The sequence below is a fragment of the Zootermopsis nevadensis genome, unplaced genomic scaffold, assembly GCF_977971745.1.
Source record: "Zootermopsis nevadensis isolate Lab colony 2312 unplaced genomic scaffold, Znev_1.0 Znev_ptg000005l, whole genome shotgun sequence".
In the NCBI taxonomy this organism is placed as follows: domain Eukaryota; kingdom Metazoa; phylum Arthropoda; class Insecta; order Blattodea; family Termopsidae; genus Zootermopsis; species Zootermopsis nevadensis.
The window spans coordinates 1,393,564-1,412,860 of NW_028259137.1; the positions used below are offsets into that span (position 1 = coordinate 1,393,564).

The 19,297-nt window shown below is 37.9% G+C and overlaps 1 protein-coding gene across 7 annotated transcripts in view; it reads left to right on the forward strand.

The window, feature by feature from the left end:
* Positions 1-19,297, forward strand: part of LOC110835430 (uncharacterized) — a 126,217-nt gene that overhangs the window by 651 nt on the left and 106,269 nt on the right. The gene's annotated exons all lie outside the window — the stretch shown is intronic.

The following is a 19,297-nucleotide window of genomic DNA, read 5'->3' on the forward strand; positions in this document are numbered from 1 at the left end:
GTAGACCGAGTTCTTTGTTTACTGTTGTTGTGTTGTTTATATAAAAATATTGGCGGAGAATGTAACACGCATTAGCGTAACAAAAGTGATTACATCATTTCTGTTGGAAAACATCAGGACAAGAGACCACTTACATGGGCTTAAATAGGACGATTATTAAATTACGTATTCTAGAAATAATACCAGATTGGATTTGTCTAGGCCGGAAGGGCCCGGGGAAGGGGGGGTGCAATGGCTGAGATATCTTTATCAGTTGAATACCGGTTTTTCAAGGACGCTTTTTTCGAACCGGCATTAATATTATTATTCAATCTATTCACCACTTTCGTACATTGTGTTTACTTCTACGTACCCGAGACAAACCTTGCCCCTGAGATACATAGTGCAGCAGGTATTTCCGAAATACATTTTGTTTTCAATGTGTGTTACATGTATTATATAGTTTTATTGTGAGGGATGACTACATATTTTACGACAGCGTCTTTCGAATGATGTATGAAGATTCCAAAATGGCAGTTTTCTGAAGTTCCCTGACGTCGTGTTCGCCCGGAATGTTATTATTATTATTATTACTACTTTTATTATTAATTACGTAAGTGTTTAATACTTTGATCTTAGCCAGGGCTTCGACAGATCCGCTCATACTATTTTATTGGACGAGTTCAATAATCCTGTACCCTCTCCAGTGGTTCAAATTTAACTGTCAGCAAGGTCATTTTTAGTTCGCATCTTAGACTCTTTTCCCTATTTTATGCTCTCTGATGTTCCACAAGGCTCAGCTTTAAACTACATTTGTTCAATATTTTTATTAATGACATTTGTGTTCGATGTTTTTAATCATTCCAAATTTCTTTTATTTGTCCACGATTTGAAAATGTATCGATACTCCTCAGATGATAATAAAATCGATCCGTCTACACAACTATTTTTAGGTTTTTTTTACGTAATAATATCGTAGAATATACATCGTGAACCTGAAATCGACCCTGCTCTGAACGAAACGTGTTATCGGGTGAATAAAACATTTGTGTGGGCGGTCACATTGTTTTATTATTTAGTCAGCTGTTACGTAACAGGACGTCTAAAATCGATAATATCGATGTTGAGTCTTCAGAGGATTGTAAATCTCTACGAGGTGATGTTGGTAGAATAATGTATGGAATTTTCTATACATTTTATTTTATATTTCGTGAAGTTTAAATTTTTTCCTAACTGACAGTATAAACGGTTTTAACGTATTGGTAGTAAACTGTATTTTTATTATTACGTAAATTCTCAGGCACTAAGACCGTAGAGCTTAGTCGCGTTATAATTTATCTTCTTTAGACAGTCTTATTGTGTCTTATAATGTTTAATTGGGGTCGAACCTTATATGCCTCTGTTACATGGCATAATCTTACGTTGGCCGACTCTGATAAAATATACAAAGAAAATTTACCAAGTTGTGTCATTGTCTATTTTCAGTTCGATATTTCACGTAATTATGATCCTGGCATGCAAACAAAGAAGTTGGTCCGGTTAAAGTTTCTAGCCTTTTCCATTCGTAATAAAATAACAGGTTTGTAAAAGTTGAAGCTGTATAATTGGACGCTGGTTTGTGGTGGACATGCACGATGTTTTCAGGTTAGAGAATATACATCTGAACTGGGTGAAGGTGGAGAATTTGGATTCGTGCTGGCTGATCCATCATGATTTCCGAATATATTGTATGGGTACTATCAGTTAAGAGTATTTTTATACAGCCGTCGTGTATTTAATTACATTTACGATGAATTATTATACCTAAGTCATGTATTTCTCGAAAATATATTACTGTACGTAACCTCGCAAGTTTATTCGTACGCCTTGTTGATATTACCAACTGTAGGAAATTAAGAAGTAAGATTTTTAATATTGATTTCATTATGTTAATACTAAATTTCATCCAAATCCGTCCTGCAGTTCTTTGCTTGAGATAGACAAACAGCCGGACAGAGAACACCATATGATAGTCGTGTATGTCCAGTCGATTTATCACAAAAACCACTTGGCAGATTTGGATGAAATTTGGTGTGGATGTTGTGCTGTTCTGCACAACCTCAAAATCATACTTTTTAATTTCCTACGAGCGGTGATGATGAAATTATGGACGAGGAAAGTCGTGAGGTGGACATTGAAGTGCTGCGATCTGGTGGCCAAAGTGGGAACAATAGAACAAAGTGGATTTAATAACTCCAAATCTACGTTGCAAAGAACGCGTGAGGATATAATTTGTTACATGTCAGACTGTATGCTCCATTTGAATAAAAATTTCCTTGGATATTTTCCATCGTCTAGTAAAATAATAAAATAGAAAACGACGTTTCGGAGATGGGGCTCTAGGTACCTGAAGACGGAGATAGAGCCCCATCTCCGAAACGTCGTTTTCTATTTTATTATTTTAGTAGACGATAGAAAATATCCAAGGAAATTTTTATTCAAATAACTCAGTATAGTCACGAACTTTTAAGATTTTATATGTGTGCTCCATATTATTGATGGGATCTTTAGTTTCTAAAAATAATTCTGACACGCAAGTCTTGTCCTAGTGTAGGCAGTGAACAAACAGGACTATAAATTTTATACCTGAAGTCACTGCAAGGAGCAGGGAACAGGGAACCAAATTGGATTCCACTGCACTGATTGCACATTGTTTGTTTATGGAGCGTTAGATCATAGTAAAGGATAACATTAAACCTGAAAAGTGTAAGCTTGTTTAAATTTGGGAGGTTTTCAAATACGTAACATGGTCCATGTGATGTCGAAAGGGAGGATAATGAAGTATAGTTTAAATGGGAATGGGTTGGAGGGAAGCAGTAGTGGCCTATTTTAGAGAACCGTCCAGAATTTTCTTGAGGGATTAAAACACCACGAAAAATTTAAGTGTAGTTAGTCTTTGGGGTCTGGAAGAAAATCCGGCATATCACGAAATCTAAATAGATGTGCTCACAACTTGATGGCTGTGTTCAGTAAACAGTTTAGTGAAGTGAACGGAAATGTTTTGTTTTTAATTATTAATGATAAGTTCATTGTTTTGACGTTTCAGGTGTACAGTTGTGTGAAAAATGTTATGTTCGTAGTGTTGTAGAGTTGATGAAAAAATTAAAATTAGTTAATTTTAAAATTATACAAACTCCGATAGGGCCTATAATAGTTATCAACTGCTCGCTTTACTAGTATGTTCTATTGGGTTATGCATAACAGCGATGTGGAGCGGGATTCGAACCCGGGGATTCCAGGGTTTGAGGGGTAAAGGGAAACGTGGGTTCTATAATTGTCATTTAAAATATTCAGGTATAGAAAATTAGAAATCTGCTTGTAGTTAATACAGTCGGTTTACAGTAATTACTGTAGTGAAACAGGTGTTGGAAATTAAGCCTATTGAATATGGACAGATAAATAGATACGAATTACGTTTATTTATCGACTTACAACTTGAATAACATCATCTTTTATGGAACAAGAAATTTCGTTTCCGTGGTCACGGTGGTCTAGCGGTTAGAACGCTGGCCTTGTTATCCTGGGGTCTCGGGTTCGATTCCCGGCGGTGCCCGAATTTATAACTTGTGTTGGGCAAGGCCGTGGTCTAGGCAACACGGAGTTTTCCTCCGTGGCATCCCAACAATTACTCCATTCACACACAGAAGAAGGCAATGGCAAACCACTTCTGGATCATCTGCCAAGAACGTATATGAACAGGTCCCAGTCCGAGAAAAGGATGGAAGGATCCTGTTCATATGGACCTGGCGTCAGACAGAACACTAAATAATAATAATAGTCACAAAAGGCTGACACTGGTCCAAATACTGAGGTACACGAATCTTTTTATTACCCCGTAGCCTACTGCTAGTTCTTTCAACTAGGCTCTTTCCATTAATTTCTTATCAATTTTGTGTTTATTTTTCATCTCTCCCATGGGTAGGCCTCGTCTATCTTATCGTCAATTTGTTTGAGCCAAGACTTTAAGTAAACGGGGGACGAGGAAACTTATTATACTTTTATGCTGAGGAAGTTTGTGATTTATGAACACAGATTAAGATGACGTGTCACTCGGATGTGTTTTGCCAATGCAACAAGTAAGCACAGGTATACAGTATTTGCGGGGGGAAATACTGGAAATGCACTGATTAGGGAGACGAAAATGAAAGGACGTGAGTGAGGATTGGATAGAACCGTCTCATCACGTGTCCAATGGCTGGCTTTGTCTTCGGCGTTGTTGAACATACAAGAGTGTAAGTAGATAAATGACTGAAGATATGTTTAACTTTATTTTATGTTAATTAAGGTTGTTCGTAAATGGATGAATTACAGAAATAAATGTATGCAGTAAATAACACGACTTTATAAAAAATAAAACTAGAAATCGATAATGGCTTAGGGAACCCGAAGGTTCATCACCGAATTAACCAAAGCCCTCCACCGGACCCTGCCCTGGGCCAACAAAATCAACTCCTTCAACTCCTATCTCCCATAGTTCCCGCCTGACATTATCCTCCCATCTACGTCTAGGTCTCCTCAGAGGTCTCTTCCCCTCAGGTTTCCCAAATAGTGGACCCAACCAACTAGATGGCTTACGGAACCCGAAGGTTCATCACCGAAATAACCAAAGCCCTCCACCGGACCCTGTCCTGGGCCAACAAAATCCAGTCTCCTTCAACTCCTATCTCCCATAGATCCCGCCTGAGATTATCCTCCCATCTACGTCTAGGTCTCTCCAGAGGTCTCTTCCCCTCAGGCTTCCCAAATAGTGGACCCAACCAACTAGATGGCTTACCGAACCCGAAGGTTCATCACCGAATTAACCAAAGCCCTCCACCGGACCCTGCCCTGGGCCAACAAAATCAACTCCTTCAACTCGTATCTCCCATAGATCCTGCTTAATATTATCCTCCCATAGAAATCGATAATACCTTCATTATTTTTATTGTATGAACGTTTCTGGTTTACAGTTGTGTGAATAATATTTAATTCGTAGTTTATAGAGTTGACGAAGAAATTAAAATTCCTTAATTTGAAATTATAAAATCTCTGATGAGGTCTATAACAGTTATCAGCTCCTCGCTGTAGTTCTGAAAACTAGTATATTATAGCGCGTTATGCATACCAGCTATGTGGAGCGGGATTTGAACCCGGGATTCAAGAGTTTGAGTTATCAAAAATCGATAATACCTGTACTGTTTCTGCCTTAAACTACTTTGAGTTTGGGATTTAGAAATCAAATCTTAATAACCACAACAGGTCGGTTACGTTTAAGATTAACGTTAAATGTATTAGGGTTTGTTAATTGTGTTCCAGAGCTGTTGAATTTAATTTATTTATAAGCCATTTCCTTCCCTAAACTGGATTCTTGGGCACATTACATCTGAGTAAGGGTCTACTGCTTTAGCTATCATAAGCTGAAGGCAGATACGTTTTAATTAAATGAAATTGCGTGGATTAATTTAATGGTGACATAGTCCCTTAAACCGTTTTTGCGTGTGATGTCCAAAATATTATTGCACACGAGTTCTATAAACAGGTCTGAGTCAATGAATCCTTAGCTTATGAATGCACCAAAGATAAAATGAACTTTTAGTTACGTTAGGATTGTGATAATTTCACGAATGTGAACGGTGTATACAGAAGGTTAAATAAGTAATGGTGGAGGAATTGGTCGTGGCGTACTTTAAAACATTATCTTGGTGCATCTGAGGGTTTGAAGTCCTCACGATTGTAAAGATGTTGATCGTTGTCTTATGGGTTGTTACATTCCGTCTTTACCCTGAAGATGGAGGTGATATATTCCTCCGAAACGTTATTAACAACCTACGAGACCACATAATATTACGTAATATTTACGTACCGCCCAGGTGGTCTAGCGGTTAGAACGCTGGCCTTGTAATCCTGGGGATCTCGGGTTCGATTCCCGGCGGTGCCCGAATTTATAACTTGTGTTGGGCAAGGCCGTGGTCTAGGCAACACGGAGTTTTCCTCCGGGGGCTTCCCCGGTTTCTCCGTGGCATCCCAACAATTACTCCATTCACACACAGAAGAAGGCAATGGCAAACCACTTCTGGATCATCTGCCAAGAACGTATATGAACAGGTCCCAGTCCGAGAAAAGGATGGAAGGATCCTGTTCATATGGACCTGTCGTCAGACAGAATATGACTTCAGATTATGGCGACGAAAAAGCAAGAACCTTGTAGTCGTGTGGTCTCTGCAAGTCACTAACAAATCCAGACTTCCCCACGGAATTTTCCGATAAAAGATTTAATGTTTTCACTGTAGAGCCCTGAGGGGAGTGAACCCTACACATCATTGATCTATTAGAATCTCTCTGGATCAATTTCTCTCGCCAGGCCCCGAAAGCGAAGCTCCACTACAAGATTCTTACAATTTCAACGTCGTATTCAACAGATAAACATATATTGTAGCATTCTGTTGTTAATATATACAATGTTTCATTACGCGGTTTTATACTGCAGTAATTTTGAAAATATTTCGACTTTTACGTATCATTCAGATATGGACTACCACCTGAACATGACTAAGAGGTAGTCGAAACATGTTGTTCATGGTGACTGCATTGAAACTGTGCAGAAATACTGTACAGTAGAGTAATGTTTATCCGAAATAAACTTGACCGAATGATGGTTGGTTAATCGAAAATGTCGGATAATACAGAAGACTACTTAATGCAAGAGTCAAGGGAAATATTAAATCAGCTGAATTCTTACTAAACATCTAGTGCAGGGGTTAAGAAAGTTAAGGCTTTCCGTGGTTTTTCTTGATTCCTCCGGGATAATTCCGATATTGTACCTTAAATTAGGTCAAACCGTTTCTTTTTGAATTGTTTACAATTAATTTTTTAATAGTAGTCGAATCATTCGATGTTATAACGTATCCTGGTCTACTGATTGTGTTTCCAAATACCCCACAAGGTAAACAATATTATATCGGGCCATTTAACGTGATATTAAGTCAGTTAAATTACGTTCTCTTGCATGGCAGAAATTTGAGAATAACTAATGTTATGTTAATTTGTATTTCCATTAATCTTAATCAACGGTACACCGTCCGCCATATTGCCCGATGCTGATTCCATAACGTTATTGTAGAACCAAACGTAAACATTCCACATTTTTTAACGTCTTTCGATCTACAACTGAATAAAAAACCCATGACTGTAAAGTCTCATGGTATATTTAGGATGTGTGTGGAGTAGACATCAACAAAAGTCCTATTTGTCTTGAGCAGAGGAAGAACCTTTTGTAATGGCCGATACATGTTCTTCGAGTGTAATCCCATTGAGCTTTCATGGGCTCAGATTAAAGCTCCGTTGTATGATTTTGAACAACGTATGTGACTTTCCTTTCCTTGTTCGTCGTTTGTTTACTTGCGCTCCATACACATCTTGAATAGAGTATACTTTGTGACGACGGATCAATCTAGAAAATATCCAATTTGCTTGAAAGTTATGAAACGTTAAATTGAGCAAACATGAAAAGTGAATGTTTACGTGTGTATGCTGAAATGAATGAGAATTTTAAGAATATTGTAAATTATATATGTACACGTAAAAGATAAATTTTTTATTAAATTATATTGTACATAGTTGAAGCCACAAAGCAAACAGCTGAATAAATGTTTCAAGTTGCAGAATGGTCGATTTTGAATGCTACTGTCATAAAACACCTGGTTCGCTACGCCCGAGGAATTGTGGGTGGCTTGTTGGAAATGAATAGAGTATATTTATGAGGAAAGTCGTGGAATTGGCCTTCACGATTTGGAAAGCGAAGAGGTGAGACACCCACTCATGCGTGCAGTAAACAAAGTCGTCGGAACTACGAGGTGTGATCGGAAAGTTTCAAGACTGCGCGTATAAAAACCCGTACACTTATCTCAGGTATTAAATTCATCCATCACCCTCGAAGTAGTTCCCCTGGGAGTGAACACAACGATCCCAGCGCCGCTGCCAAGCCTGGAAGCATCCCTGGAAATCTTTCTTTGTCAGCCTGTCAAGCACCATCTGCGATTCTGCTTGAATCTCTTGCCAAAGACTCGCCAAAACGGCTACGGAAACCTATGAAATGCTAAAGCAAGCATTTGGGGAGTCCGCAAACTTTTGTGTGGCATTCACGTTTTAAAAATGGCCGAACCTCTGTCGATGATGACGAGCGTTCTGGACGACCATCTTCGAGCACAACGCCCGAAAATGTTACGAAGATTCGGCAGGCCATTCACGAAGATCGACGTCGTACCATCAACGACTTGTGCGACATTGTTGGGATAGGCTATGGGACCTGTCAGCTGATTCTAAAGGACGACGCATCCTGTCTGAGGACCAGAAGCAGAATCGACTTCTCGTTTGTCAGGAGCTCAAAGATCTTACAAGAACCGACCCCAACTTCCTTTCTAAGCTCCGTGTGACTTCTTCCTCTTCCCAAAGATGAAAATTCAGCTAAAGGGAAGGAGATTTGAGACGATAGAAGAGATTCAGGCAGAATCGCAGATGGTGCTTGACAGGCTGACAAAGAAAGATTTCCAGGGATGCTTCCAGGCTTGGCAGCGGCGCTGGGATCGTTGTGTTCATTCCCAGGGGAACTACTTCGAGGGTGATGGATGAATTTAATACCTGAGATAAGTTTACGGGTTTTTATACGCGCAGTCTTGAAACTTTCCGATCGCACCTCGTATTCCCACCGGATGTTTTTTTTAATGCATTTGTCATGTGGTAATAGATTTTTATTTTGTTTTTCTAGCAGCCGTATTTGATTTTAAGTTTCTGCGGTTCGTAGTTCGTGCAGACACGGACAAATCGGTGGCTTCCATACCAAGAAATCTACATGTTTTGAAGACGAAACTACAATGACATCCGAAACCAGTTCTTGTAGCTGTCAGATGACCATATTCGTTCGTCTTTATATGACACACTTTTACGTATTATTCTTAAACACGAGCCCGACATCTTAGCCAATGGCGACTGTTAACAGTGTCTGCTGTACTTTTAACCTCAAAATTTCTTAAAGGGGTTTTTGTCTTGTCAGCTTCGATTTTGTTTGTCTGAAACGTATTGCGATTTTCGAAGGATTGCAGTGTTTCAGTTTGTTATTAGGTTAACAGTCTGACCAAATTACTGACGGAAATTATGCCTTTAAATATATTTATTTTGTACAGTCTATACACAAACGTTTGAAGTTTATTGGTGTTTGTAAAAATTATATAATATTAAAACATTTTATTGTGTAAAATATTATATTAGCGCTCTTAATCGTAAATACGATTTTACATTATATTTTTTAGCGCTTTTATTAAAACGACACGTTTCGACGGGTAATACCGTCGTCTTCAGGTTTTTATCAATTTAAAATATTTTAAAAACTATTAGATATTTGATGCAATATATTATAACGATCAGTAGTTCTGTTTGTAGCTTTCCATTTTCATGGTAAGTTGTTTATTGTAGTCAGACGTTATATTTATCTGTGGAATTAATGTTTAATTATTTTCTTGGAATGAGTATGAATTGACATAGGAAATAAATAAATATTCGTATAAATATCTATTAAAAATAGTAAACGAGGAACATACCCTTTAAGATGATGGACTCATGTTGTTGTAAAGGCTCGCGTATCGATTGCGGCAGATCTATGAGTTTTGCTGTCCGCGTTAATTTTCTTGGTATTCTGTGTAACTCTGTACATTGAAAAGTAGTAAATATCAATAAACATGTCAGTAATTGGTAATAAGTATCGATGTGAGCAGCTGTTTAGCTCAATGAAGGACGTCATATCAAGGACTCGCCGATGAACACGTGCAGGGATGGTTAGGAATCTCAAAGACTTAGTCTGAAGTAGATATTGAAAGATTACTGGAACGAAAATGTTATCGAATAATCGATCAAAGGCGTTTTGGTTAAAGTAAATTATTGAGCTGAGTATGAAGGCCATCGCATTTTAACAGATTTCCCCTCGTTTCTAAACTTGTGGCCTGAGATTCGATAAGAGGTTATGAAAGTGGTCGTAGGTCTAGAACTGAGGGCTCCTGTTTGCTTTTAACTGCGTTTACATTTTGTTCCGGCCCTTGGTCTCTTTCACACTTCAACATCTCCGACCTTGATTCTTCAACCGTAACTTCAAGGTGTTTGGGTCTATGATCCGTGAGTTACAGACGTTACGCATAGACTGCGACCATAAAACCAAATAAAGTCAATTACAGCTTTCGTTTCAATGTCAGGACGAGAATTCATTGGTCTTACATCTTTGTTAAGATTTCTTACTTGTATAAAATGTTCAGTGACATTGTAGATGGCTGTCTTCTGTTGTTACAACATCTCGTCTGGTAGAAGTTTTCAGACGTTTCAGAGGTGCTTGCTGTCTCTATTATCAGGGTGATGATCACCCTGGAGCATTTTTGTTAACATCGGTAAACGTTTACTAGAGTACACGGAGTAAGAACACAGAAGACGTAAATCTTACGTAATATTCGCTGCAGTGAGAATCAGAAATCTCTCGTTCACTGAGATTGGTTGCAGGAAGTCGCCTAGGATACTGGTTCTGTTTATCTCCGTCTTAGGATGCTCGGATTACGTCACAAATTAATTTTGTACTTTTCCCTTTTTGACAAAATTATGTAGAAACGTCGTCACAGTGGCCTCGTGGGTTCGAATCCCTCTCAAGGCGTGGATGTTTGTCCGCGTGTCACTGTGTACAGATAGAGGCCTTGCGACGGGCTGATAACTCGTCTAAAGGTACCATTTGGCTGCACGCGACAGAGACAAGCGACCGAGACAGGCGACAGAGTTACGAGACCGAGACTGGTCGCTTCCTGTCTGCTCTCTATACAATCGTATGAAGTACAATTACGAGCGCGAGACAAAGACAGGCGACAGAGACAAATCACAGGAGACCGCTCTCGGACCAGTAGTGTCGCGCGACGGGCTCAGGCAGCACGTGTGTTGTTGAGTAAAATAATGGCGGAAATTAAATTTACTGGTGACCAAGATGAGCAATTGGTAGAATTAGTAGCAGAAAACCGACCACTGACCACCGACAGAAAGATCCTTCTTCACGTCTGGTTTTGAATATTGAACTCATAGGTTTTCTTTGTTTCTTTCGCAACAAATAACACAGCAACACATCATCTTCTTCGAGTAACCTTTTTAGAAGCATTTTTGTACTCATTTTTCACAGAATATGTGCACGTATGTCTCAACAAAACAAAGAAAACAAACACTTTGCCACATGTCTCGGTCGTCACCTCAAAAGTGTGTGGCGACAAGCTGCGATGTGTCCGTCTCCCGTCTCTGTCGCCTGCATCGGTCGCTTGTCTCTGTCGCGTGCAGCCAAATTGTACCTTAAGGAGTCCTAACAATTGTCTAACAGATCAAAGCCAACGAAGGTTGGGACCCCCAGATGCTCAAGGCACTGAAGAACGCATCGTCTAAGTATCCTAAGTTCGTATGTAGAAACATGAAGTTGGTGGCATTACACAATAATTAATTTATCTGATTATCCGACGACACTTCCAACTGAACAGATTAGACATTTCTAGCGATGAATTAAAAGATTTGGAAGGATGTAGTCATGGTCTGTTTGAAGATACTACGAGGCGCGTCCTCAAAGTAAGTTTCCCACTCGTCCCACAGCTAGCAAACCTTATATTGAGCGAAGCGACTGTGCGTACGTGATAGAGCAATGACGTAGCATGGCGCATGCACTAACGGCACCTCCCGCGTTCTCACAGTAGCATCGTTGCAGCTGTTGAAGATGGAGGTTCTTATTCCAGCTCCCGCCGACTGTGAAGTGCGGTCAGTGATAACGCTAGGCCGCACACGGCTCGACGGACAGCAAGTCTCCTGCAGGAGTTCAGCTGGGAGGTGTTTAATCATTCACCCTACAGCCCGGACCTCGCTCCCAGTGATTTCCATCTTTTCCTACACCTCAAGAAATTCCTGTCCGGTCAGCGTCAGCGTTTTGAGAATGACAGAGAGGCGGAGATGGTTGTCACACAGTGGTTCCAATCCCAGGCGGCAGACTTCTACGACACAGGTATTCAAAAGTTGGTCCCACGGTATGACCAATGTCTCAATTCCGGTGGCGAATATGTTGAAAAATAGCTGGACACTTGCTGTATCTGTTGCAATAAATATTTCCATGAAATTGTGTTTTGTTTCTGTAAACGGCCCCAGGGAAACTTACTTTGTGGACGAGCCTCGTATTATCTTGGCATTCGACAGGAGTTAATGAAACACAAACAAACTTAAATCAGGAAAGCCGACCTCGAGTCGAGATTGGAATTTGTTTCAGGTACAACACCCAATTGTACGGTGTAAGGCATTGGCCGATGGACCTCGCAGAGGCCAGCCGCCTCGTGTCTTAGCCATTATACCAGCCATCGGAATGAGATGTATGTCGAGAACTGGCATGACCCCGATGACTGAACTTGGGTTGAAGGCTTAAGCGTCCCGTGGCTTTGTAGTTCGTAGCTCGTGGCACATTCTTCTGCCTGGGCTGATCTCATAACGAAATACAAATTCAAATTCAAAATTTTAATACATTTTAATATCGTCAAATGTAACGGGGGTTCTAGAATTAATGAAACCGATGTTATTCAAAAGAATTTTAATTTTTTTAACACCACGTAAATGCTAAAAACGTATTGTTCGCGAAATTATTATCGCAGCGTATTTGAATTTAAATTAAATACGAATAGAAGCATAATACTTAATTTTTAATGAATGGAAATACAGGTAGTCCTCGATTTGCGCCGGTCAAATTTGCGCAGATTCAGAATAACGCCGATTTCGTAACCAGAAAGTGAAAAAAAATATATTTTACTATTATTTATAACGTTTTAAAATGTTTCTCGTACTGATTCTTATGCTAAATCGTAATTATTACAGTAATACAATGCATATAAAATAAATGAATAAAAAAATATTGACTTCCTGTTTGATACGTTCCCGAACCAATGGATCGGGTGTCGTTGTCCCGTGGAATGGCCACCGTGGTCGCCGGACTTTACGCCTGTGGAATTTTACCTCTAGGGTCAACTGAAGTCTGTAGTTTACATAGACCGACGAATAATTATTTAAGAATTGCAGAATGAAATGCCAGTCAGGGTTATAAATTCACCGTGGAAATGTTGTAGTGGGTGTAAACAGTTATATTCGTTGTCAGTATGTTCCTCAAATTTGATGGCCATAAATTTTAAAATCTACTTCAATAAAGACGATTCCGGGCTCGACTATAGACCCTATGGGGTGCGACTATTGGCTCATTCTGCATAAAACAGCGGTACAAAAGTATCTATTTGAAATGCATTTCGAACCTAAAAGTTTTAATACTTTTAAATGCATTGCAAGCAGATGTGAATACTAACGACGTTTCGGGAAATTTCGTAGTCATTTTGGCGACTGTCATTTTTTTCAAGGACTCTGCTCCACGGTGATATGACTCTCAGGTACTGATCCCTTTAGAATCACCAGACAGACACTAATAAGTGTTCTTGGTTCAACTGAACTTAAAACTCATTGATATTGACATGCGGTTTGTTGGTACCCAACAAGAACTGAATCCAAGCTAATTTAACTACCAGAAATATTATTATCCGCCAAACACAGCTGTTTATTTTGACAGACACAAGACGATATTTCAGTTTCTTTACTAGAGTATCTTATAGAAAAAACATTTAGTTATAGTGAAGTGAATTTCGAAACTTTATTTTCTCGAAGCTAGTTGTAATTTGAATAAACATTTCCTTGGATATTATCCATCGTCTAGTGAATATAAAACGTAAAACGACGTTTCGGAGATGGGACTCTATCTCCGTCTTCAGGTTCCTACACAGTTGGGCCCACTAGATAGAGCTAATCCCTATCTCCGGACCTTCCATCGTCTAGTAAATATAAAACGTAAAACGACGTTTCGGAGATGGGACTCTATCTCCGTCTTCAGGTTCCTACACAGTTGGGCCCACTAGATAGAGCTAATCCCTATCTCCGGAGATAGGAACCTGAAGACTGAGATAGAGTCCCATCTCCGAAACGTCGTTTTACGTTTTATATTTACTAGATGATGGATAATATCCAAGGAAATTTTTATTCAAATGACTCTTCACCATCGTCAATAAGTTTTAGATTTGATATAGTTGTAATTTACTTAAGATAACAGCAGTTGTGCCACTACTGATTACACAACTTTCCGAACAGATACTGGATATCAGTTGATTTATCTCTTTTATTAGAACGGAAGTATTAATACAATCATATTTTATCCGCTATAGAAATCCTCTGTGAGACTATTAGACGTCTTGTCTCGTAACTTGGGTACAAACAGAAGCAAAACTTCCCCTAAAATTGCTGTATATCCTAAATTACATGACTCAATGTCTATTTTACGAGGCATTTAAACAGGATGTATGCAGTAATGGTGTTTCAACCTGAAAATCAAATGTAAGACTTGATTTCTTTTTAATACCGGAACGTAGAGAGAGAATTAACATGAGGGCGGAGAAAAGTACATTGCGAGAAGTTATATTATTTATACAGCTCACCAATTATTACGGTGAACATGGTGGTTAAGGTTTTCATGGCTACACAAATCACCTGTGTCCACTTCAAACAGAAGTTATGTAATTTTTTTAAAAATTAAGTTCTTAACTGAAATAAAACACGTCTCCATGTAATATATCAGTTGATTTATGCTGTTGTGGGAAATAATCGATATTCACTCTGATATTCTAATATAATAAATACAATCTTTAGGCGAAATATAAAGTTATTTAATGGTGAGATCTGAGGTCATCACGAGTATAAAGATGATTTTTTTTTGGGATGATGCATAGTGCAGTTTGATAGAACCTAACCTGAGTCAGTAAGCTACTCTGAAACGTCCGTCAGTATCTGCTAGACTACACGGTGGAACATAACAGAAGACGTCCATCTTCAGAGTGTTAAAGTAGGTGGCACATATGAGTTACCACTGTGCTTTGAGGATTGTAACCCGCAACACGTATGTTAAGTAAGCTTAAGTAAAGAGCTGAGTGTTATCATTTCTAGATAATGTAGATCAACAGCTTGATTAGCGTTTTGAAAAAACTGAAAAAAAACAACAACATGAAACCTTTTGAAGCCGAGCTCATAAAAATAATATTTAAGAATTTAGTAAGATTTATAGTTTTTAAGGCTGTGAGTCCTAAGATTCTAGTTCGAACCTCAGAGAAAACACATTACTAAATTACGAAATGCTTAATAATCTTTACAGAAATGGTCCTAATCGCTGTTGTACCCACGAAACCCACGAATATAAAACGCATATTTGTAGCTTAAGTGCGTCATGTTTGTGTTGAAACCAAATATATATTTATTATCACAGTCTATACACAAACGTTTGTGTATAGACTGTGATAATAAATATATATAAAACGCATAGTTACTGACTGGCTTATTCTGTATAAACATTAATTAAATCAAGGAGACGTGTGTTTCAGTGAAATTAGATGGTTTTGTTGTGGAAAATAATATCTTAGGTTTGGAATTCGTAAACGTAGGCCATCAGAATAGGCACTTGTGTAAATGTGACTCTCGATAGAAACTGAAATCGATATGCCTGGTGTACTTAATGCGAAGATCGATAAGTGATGGTTATTTATTCCACATTCGTTTGAAAACCGTTGTAATAAATATGATTCATATAAGAATCACAGTCAGTTACGACGTAAGACTTAAGTAAGATTTATTAAAAACCTAACCTGTTTTGACCTTTGAAGTTCATGTTCATGGATGTTATTTAATTACGTAATACAGCGCAAGGATTTTAGGTTTTGTCGTAATAAAATTCAGTCAGAGAAACTTGGTGCATTTCAGTGTCTGAAGGGTTATTATTCAATATGAAACATTAGTTATTAAAATAAAGCTTACTCGAGTTAGATATACCGTTATTCTATGATTTAAAAGTTACTCTAAAAGTTGAAGATATGCTAATTATTAGTTACATTATAATACATATGGCAACTCTCAGCGTTATTAATAGTTAAGAGGTCGAAACGTTTTAGATTTGTAATAAATACAGAATGTCCTAAAATCCACGCAAACCAAAGTGTAAATGTAGCGTGAATATTTTGTTAATGTGACAATGCATTCATTATTATCCCCTCATTTTCCTTGCTTTTCTAACAATTGTGTGTGTGTGTGTCTAAAACATGTCGTTTTCAACAATGCAACACTTGTTTATTGTTGAACATTATTTTCGAACGCAGTCATATGAAGTAGTTAATAATAATAATGTAATTATAACCATAATACTCGCCACGGTGGTCTAGCGGTTAGAACGCTGGCCTTGTAATCCTGGGGTCTCGGGTTTGATTCCCGGCGGTGCCCGAATTTATAACTTGTGTTGGGCAAGGCCGTGGTCTAGGCAACACGGAGTTTTCCTCCGTGGCATCCCAACAATTACTCCATTCACACACAGAAGAAGGCAATGGCAAACCACTTCTGGATCATATGCCAAGAACGTATATGAACAGGTCCCAGTCCGAGAAAAGGATGGGAGGAATTTGTTCATATGGACCTGTCGTCAGACAGAACACTAATTAATTAATTAATTAACCATAATACGTAATTATAACCTTAAAATCCAATTTTAATGTAATATACAACTTTTAGTTGCGTGACTTTTTGGAGGCACTGTAAAGTCTATGCAGCTATTAATCATAAAGCAACAAATTAAATTCAAAACTGAAATCAATAACATACCTGTTACTTATTCAGTTTATGTTTTTTTCCCCTCACCGTAAGCAGGAATTACTCCGCCATAGCTTGGTCTTTTGAATTAAATGACAGAATCTATTTTGTAGCATTAAATGGGCTTTAAAGTTGGTTATGAAGGAGTAATATACAGGAATACCTCGGAGATATTGCGGTTTCGGTTCCAGACCACAGCAATAAAGCGAGTCACACGAATTTTTTGGTTTCCCAGTGCATATAAAAGTTATGTTTACGCTATACTGTAGTCTGTTAAGTGTGAAATATAATTATGTCTAAAAAAACAATGCGAGAATTACCGAAATGTGACGGAGAGACACGAAGTGAGCTCATGCTGTTGGAAAAATGGCGCCGATAGACTTGCTCGACGCAGGGTTGCCACAACCCTTCAACGCAATATCTGCGAAGCGAAATAAAACGAGGTATGCCTGTATGTACGAGGCTCAAGAAGAAAGCTGTACTTTACTGTTTGAAGAAAGTCCCACATTCGTCTCGTGAGACAAGAAAACGAATATATGTTAGGTTAGCTGATAAACGTGTTGAAATTCCGGGGATAAAAGTCTGTATTCTACACCAACTATTCGGTTCATGACTCATGTTTGTAGAAGTTTCTGGACACCAGATAAAATGATTACTAGCCACTATCCCTCTTAGAGCGTGCTACCGAACACCCCTCGACAAAATGAATCCTTCTGCCGCGAGTTCCGAGTACAGCAGCTGTTAGCGATAGTGGCGCTCCTCACTGCCGGAAGTTGTTAAACAATGGAGGAACTAATTAAATGTTTTCTTTCACAGAAGTTTTAACACACTACGTCAGGCAGTAAGGCGGAAATGTTAATAAGCAAGGAATTTTGTTAAACACAATCTCCATGTACGTTCAGCATGTTCATTGACAGCTTTATAAACAGCGCTAAATGTTCAATTCCGTAACCAATTTCATTGATTGACACATTAACACGTAATGTTTCTCACTTCAATTCATGGTACAGTCCCAGCCTGTTTCAGTGGTGATTCAGAGTTGTTTGGTAATTAAGTGTTACAGAAAATAACTTGTTCCTAATGGATAATGGGTTCACTAAATTTAGCGCTGACGGTAAAAGAGTTGAATTTCTTGTTTTCTTAATCTCTCTTCTGTTTGAAGCAAAGAAGATTCTGAAATGACACAGAAAACAGCACACCATGGTTTTTCATTACTTCATTTTAATATTGTAACAAATCAGTAATAGTCATTAAGAAATTTTCCGATGAAAGTACTGAAAATCTTTACGTAATTTCAGAAGCGGTGATATTCTATAAACTTAAAGCTTTTCATGGAGTATTATTCCTCGAGAACCTGATAAGTCACTCAGCTAGTCAAGAAATTCCGTATGATTTGTGGAACTGATAGGTTCATTACAGTGTCCTCAAAAGCCAGTCAGTGGATCCTATCCTGAGCTAGTTAAATCCAATTTTTTTTTTTTACAAAGACTTTTTAAATTATGATTACAGTTTATTTTGTTCTTGTATCAGCCAGGATTTGCTGTTCTATACTTGAAACTTATCATTGTTTTAGGCGTCTATCATATGTAATAATGTGTTTGTATAAACGGTAAGAATTTTTCTATATTATTATTTTTGTAAGATTTATTTACGTAGTATTATTCCATCTGCGTCTTTGTCTCCTGAGTTTTTTCGCGTCAGGTTTTACGTTCACAGTTTTGTTTGAATTTCTGACGTGTTTATACATTTTAAACAGCTGAAGTTTGTGATAACTAATCTGCAAAAATACAGTGAGTGTTACGATTGGATTACAAGTAAAGAAATTCATAAGATAGTGTAGTTGCGTCATATTGTGACTTATTAAATTAAAATTAAATTATTTGGTTATTCCGTCAAATCACAATGTATTTAAAATAAGATAATTAAAATAATTAAAATATCATTCTGTATTCCATATCGAATAATCGATTTAATTTAATTTTAAAGTAAAGAAAGTTTACAAACTTTAGTTTAAATATATGATGTATAATTTAAAATGTGTTTATATAACAGACAAGTGTTGACTGGTTTCTTGGTTGGTCGGTCGTCATTTGGTCTTACGGAATTTTGGGCCTTGTGGGATATTTTTTTATAACTGTTTACTACTGTAGATTTTTTCATAATTCTTTACGTATAATTTACTAGTAAAATTTATATAAATATATTTTTTGTGTGTCTGAGTGTCCCACGGACATTGTATCACGCGACGTCTCTGTGCAAAATTATTTTTAAAGAGAATTAAAACAGAAATAGACCCAAATGTCGGCAAAGAGGTGTTTTGTTAATTCTCCATCAGTTATGTCCTTTATGTTCTATTTTGACTTGTATGCCTGCTACATGCCTCGTCCATCCCATCGATGTTTTGATTACTATGATATCATCTGATGAATTGTGATAATTGAAATGAGGTTTTCTCGACCATTCCTGAAAATATAACTTACTATAGCAGCAAGATTTGTAGATGTTTCGTGTTCATTGGTCTGCGAGTAATGTCATGTGGATTTTTGTTTCTGGT